The sequence below is a fragment of the Eleutherodactylus coqui genome, chromosome 12, assembly GCF_035609145.1.
Source record: "Eleutherodactylus coqui strain aEleCoq1 chromosome 12, aEleCoq1.hap1, whole genome shotgun sequence".
NCBI lineage: Eukaryota > Metazoa > Chordata > Amphibia > Anura > Eleutherodactylidae > Eleutherodactylus > Eleutherodactylus coqui.
This window is the reverse complement of record NC_089848.1, coordinates 16,797,613-16,803,612: the sequence shown is the minus strand read 5'-3', so window position 1 is coordinate 16,803,612 and position 6,000 is coordinate 16,797,613.

Below are 6,000 nucleotides of genomic sequence, written 5' to 3'. Positions count from 1 at the left end.
CAACATGGGCGGCGTAGTGGGAGTCAGCCTCCTCAATTCTTTACAGAAGAGTGGGCCTGGTTGGCAGACATCTGCCAGGTCCTTGGAAACTTTGAGGAGTCTACCCAGATGGTGAGATCATTAGCTGCAATCATTAGCGTCACCATTCCTCTGCTATACCTCTTGAGAAGTTCCCTGCAAAGCATAAAGGCAGACGCTTTGCGCTCGGAAACGGAGGCGGGGGAAGACAGTATGTCGCTCGATAGTCAGAGCACCCTCATGTCTATATCTCAGCGCGTTGAGGAGGAGGGGGAGGAGCATGAGGAGGAGGGGGAAGAGACAGCTTGGCCCACTGCTGAGGGTACCCATGCTGCTTGCCTGTCATCCTTTCAGCGTGTATGGCCTGAGGAGGAGGAGGAGGATCCTGAAAGTGATCTTCCGAATGAGGACAGCCATGTGTTGCGTACAGGTACCCTGGCACACATGGCTGACTTCATGTTAGGATGCCTTTCTCGTGACCCTCGCGTTACACGCATTCTGGCCACTACGGATTACTGGGTGTACACACTGCTCGACCCACGGTATAAGGAGAACCTTTCCACTCTCATACCCGAAGAGGAAAAGGGTTCGAGAGTGATGCTATACCACAGGACCCTGGCGGACAAACTGATGGTAAAATTCCCATCCGACAGCGCTAGTGGCAGAAGGCGCAGTTCCGAGGGCCAGGTAGCAGGGGAGGCGCCGAGATCAGGCAGCATGTACAGCACAGGCAGGGGAACACTGTCTAAGGCCTTTGACAGCTTTATGGCTCCCCAGCAAGACTTTGTCACCGCTCCCCAGTCAAGGCTGAGTCGGCGGGAGCACTGTAAAAGGATGGTGAGGGAGTACGTAGCCGATCGCACGACCGTCCTCCGTGACGCCTCTGCCCCCTACAACTACTGGGTGTCGAAGCTGGACACGTGGCCTGAACTCGCGCTGTATGCCCTGGAGGTGCTTGCTTGTCCTGCGGCTAGCATCTTGTCAGAGAGGGTGATTAGTGTGGCTGGGGGAATCATCACGGATAAGCGTACCCGCCTGTCAACCGACAGTGCCGACAGGCTTACAATCATAAAGAGGAACAAAGCCTGGATTTCCCCAGAGTTCTCTTCTCCACTAGCAGACAGCAGCGATACATAAACAATACATAGGCTGCACCCGCGGATGGAAGCATCGTTCTCTATCACCATCAAAAACGGGGACCTTTTAGCTTCATCAATCTGTGTATTATATTCATCCTCCTCCTCCTGCTCCTCCTCCTGAAACCTCACGTAATAACGCCGAACGGGCAATTTTTCTTAGGCCCGCAAGGCTCAGTCATATAACTTTTGTAAACAATGTTTATACGTTTCAATTCTCAATTCAATAAAGCGTTGAAACTTGCACCTGAACCAATTTTTATTTGAACTGGGCTGCCTACAGGCCTAGTTACAAATTAAGCCACATTAACCAAAGCGATTAATGGGATTCACCCGCCCTCTTGGTTGGGCATGGGCAATTTTTCTGAAGTACATTTGTACTGCTGGTACACCAATTTTTTGGGCCCTCGCCTACAGTGTAATCCTACTAATTTTTAGCCCACCTGCATTAAAGCTGACGTTACCTCAGCTGTGATGGGCACTGCAATGGGATATATTTATGTACCGCCGGTGGGTTCCAGGGAGCCACCCATGCTGTGGGTCCACAGGGACTTCACATTAGGGATTTGTACCTGACAATGTCTATGTATTAAAAACCCCGGTCAGACTGGGGCATGCAGTGTGGGACGAAGACCACCTGCATTTAATCGGACGTTAACTCAGCTGTGATGGGCAATGCAATGGGATATATTTATGTACCGCCGGTGGGTTCCAGGGAGCCACCCATGCTGTCGGTCCACACGGAGTTGTAACTCCATGTGTCCACTTCTAAAGAACCCCAGTCTGACTGGGGCATGCAGTGTGGGCCGAAGACCACCTCCATTTAATCGGACGTTACCTCAGCTGTGATGGGCACTGCAATGGGATACATTTATGTACAGCCGGTGGGTTCCAGGGAGCCACCCATGCTGTGGGTGCACACGGAATTCCCATTGCGGAGTTGTACTTGCCTGTGACTATTTATAAAAAACCCCGGTCTGACTGGGGCATACAGACACCTTGACAGAATGAATACTGTGTGGCACATGGGTTCCCCATTGCTATGCCCACGTTTGCAGCTCCTGATGGAGGTGGCAGAGGATTGGATTTCTCATTGCTTCTGTACAGCATTATGGGTTATCGCCCCGCCCCTTTTAAAGAGGGTCGCTGCCTGGCCGTGCCAACCCTCTGCAGTGTGTGCCTGCGGTTCCTCCTCATGGCAGACGCACTTATAAATACCATGAGGGTGGTGTGGCTATGAGGCCAGCGTGTGGCATGAGGGCAGCTGAAGGCTGCGCAGGGACACTTTGGTGTGCGCTGTGGACACTGGGTCGTGCGGGGGGGTTGGGCAGCATGTAACCCAGAAGAAGTGGCAGTGGAGTGTCATGCAGGCAGTGATTGTGCTTTGTTGGAGGTAGTGTGGTGCTTAGCTAAGGTATGCCTTGCTAATGAGGGTTTTTCAGAAGTAAAAATTGTTGGGAGGGGGGGGCCCACTCTTGCCACTATTGTGGCTTAATAGTGGGACCTGGGAACTTGAGATGCAGCCCAACATGTAGCCCCTCGCCTGCCCTATCCGTTGCTGTGTCGTTCCCATCACTTTCTTGAATTGCTCAGATTTTCACAAATGAAAACCTTAGCGAGCATCTGCGATATACAAAAGTGCTCGAGTCGCCCATTGACTTCAATGGGGTTCGTTACTCGAAACGAACCCTCGAGCATCGCGAAAAGTTCGTCTCGAGTAACGAGCACCCGAGCATTTTGGTGCTCGCTCATCTCTAGAAATGAACGATCTGCTGCTGCAGCTAGATACTGCGCATAAACAAGACATTGCCATACTAGAAGAAGACATCAGAAGTATAGGACAGAGAGTAGTTGAAGTGGAAGAAACCCAAGACAAGTTCCAAAACACCCTAACTGAACATCATGGAAATGCAAGCGCACCAAATTGCGGAGCTAACAAACCATATAGATGATATCGAAAACAGACATAGACGTAACAACCTCCGCATTAGAGGTCTATCAGAAGAGATCGACAACAAACAACTGGAAGACTGGGTCACAGAGCTATTCAATGATCTACTGGACAGACCCCCCAGACGCAGTTCTGGAGCTAGATAGAGTACACCGAGCCCTGGGCCCGAAACAGGTAGACCCTTCTAAACCCAGAGATGTGATATGTCGGGTCCACTTTTACAAAGAGAAAGAGCAAATTCTTCAATGCTCACGCACGATTGAGGACTTACAATTCAAGGGCCATACGGTAGCCATATACCCGGACTTATCCAAACGCACCCTCCAACTCCGCAGAGCTCTCAAGCCACTGTGGACGGCTCTGAGAGAGAAAGACATCCCGTATAGATGGGGATACCCTCTACAGCTACAAGCCAAAAAAGGAGGAAAACTTGCCACCTTCAGACACCTGGGTGACCTCCCTAAGTTCCTAGGAACTTTGGAACTACCTCAAATAGCAATTCCAGACTGGCCCAAGATTGGAGGGATGCCGGTTCCCCCACCCAGAACAGACTGGCAAACTGTTGGCGACCCAAGAAAGAGGAACAAGAACAGAGTACCAAGTGATCAAGGCGCTGACTAGGACCTGCAGAGTGACACAAATGACAAGTTGCTTTATGCCGGTTCGCGTCTCAACGAAGATCATCCGGGACGGAGGCCCTAGTGGGCCATCTCCCTCTTACCCGAACCCGAAACCGTGACTCTGACTCCCTCCTACCTTGAAGATATTAAAGGGTCCTGTGGCGGACATGACTGTAGTCTGCAGATAAGCAAACTCTTTCTCACCCCCCCTTCTTCATCCCCCTCTCCCCTCTTTGCTCTTCCTTCTCTCCGCTCTTTCCCCCTTCATTCTTTCTCTCTCCTTCTCCCAATCCACTAACTCTTTCCTTCCTCTCTCCTCTCCACCTCATCTCTTTCTCCCCAGGAGAATGTAAAAGACACACTAGATCGGCGGTGAAGGCGTGGGCAGACCTCTGTTGTCGGTCTCCCCTCCACCTAGACTAGGCAGCTCAAAGCTGCATTAACGGACAGCGTATTTTATTTTATTTTATTCCAGTTAATTTAGTAATTTAGTTTTAAGAGGCCTAATTAAGGCCAAATAATGTTTTTGGCTTGTACCCTTCCCCACCAGGCCCTCCCCAGACACTACCCAACCCCCCACTCTCCCACCCCTACCCAATTCCGACCTCGCTTACGCCGAATAGGAAACCTGCATAACATCTGGGCCCATGGCTAGTCTAACGGTGTGCTCCTATAATGCCACGGGGCTGAACATTCCCTCTAAAAGGGGACAAATTTTGTATCATATGCAGAAAAAAGGGAGAAATGTACTCCTCCTTCAGGAAACACATTTTAAGACTGGGGAAATCTCGTCTTGCTCCACGAAAGCTTACCCCTCATGGTTCCATAGTTCCAATCCAAACCGTAAAACAGGAGGAGTATCCATCGCCTTTCACAACTTTCTGCAAATTCAACCCCTTGGCACGAAGAGTGATCCCGAGGGCAGGTACCTCTTCATCAAAGCTGATGTCGCGGGCAGAATAATCACAATAGCTAACTTATATTTCCCAAACCATGGACAGACTGCTTTCGGAATAGATACCATGAGGGAACTATCGGAATTCGCGGACAGAACTGCTATCATTCTAGGAGGCGACTTCAATCTGGTGATGGACCCCGAATTAGACTCATCATCTGGTAAGTCCTCGGTCTCCCGCTTGGCAACACGGGCCCTGGTAAAGGAGCTGGGGAACATGCACTTGGTAGATTTGTGGCGCTTGCTCCACCCGGGCGCCAGGGACTACACATTTCACTCAGCAGCTCACAACAGCTATGGCAGGCTTGATTATATTTGGATCTCCCATGCTCTCTTAGACTTTAAACCGGCATGTACGTTCGGACCTTTCATCTGGTCAGACCATGCCCCGGTGTACGCAGACCTAGACGGCCCCCGTAGGGATCCCCGGGCACGAGGGTGGAGACTCAACGATAATATCCTAAAAGACCCCACATGCGTGCAAGAAATCAAATCAACCATAAATAACTTCCTAATTGATCACAATAACAACCCCACACGGACCCCAGTTAAATGGGAAGCGCTAAAATGTGTCCTGAGAGGCATCCTAATCTCACAAGGGGCCAGGCTAAAAAAAGAACGCGCAAAGGAACTAAGGAACCTACTTACCACACTGCAGGAAAAAGAAATAGCAAATAAAAGGTCTCCAAGCGATTCACTACGGGCAGACTTGTCGACACTTCGACAAAAAATTATATCAATCCTAGACCAGAAGACACTAGCGTTCAGAGACAGACTCCGGAGGGAAGTCTACGAGACCGAAGACAAATGTGGTCACCGCCTTGCGCGGGTCTTCCACCCCAGAACACCTCAAACACACGTTCCTAAAATCCAGAGGGCCAGGGGAAGGGGGGGGGGGTGGCGATCTCTACTAAAGACATCCTCAAGGAATTTCGGTTATATTATAAGAAACTATATGACATAGATAGGCCCACTCAGGCGGGGGAGGGGGAACAAAACAAAGAGAGAGACTACCTAGATAGATACGGGCCAGGGCCCCTGGCAGCAGAAGAGTCTGAGGCTATAGAGGTGGACTTCACCTGCGAGGAGATAACCGAAATAATTAAAAACCTAAAGATAGGAAAGAGCCCAGGCCCAGATGGCTTCTCAGCCAGGTTTTTCAAGCTCTTCGCGAAAGAACTATCCCCCTTCCTAACTCAAGTCTTCAACGACATCTCCAGGGAAAGTCCCCTACCTCCACAGGCCCTCCAAGCACATATAGTGGTAATTCTGAAACCAGGCAAAGATCCCTCCTCATGTGCCAGCTACAGGCCTATTTCC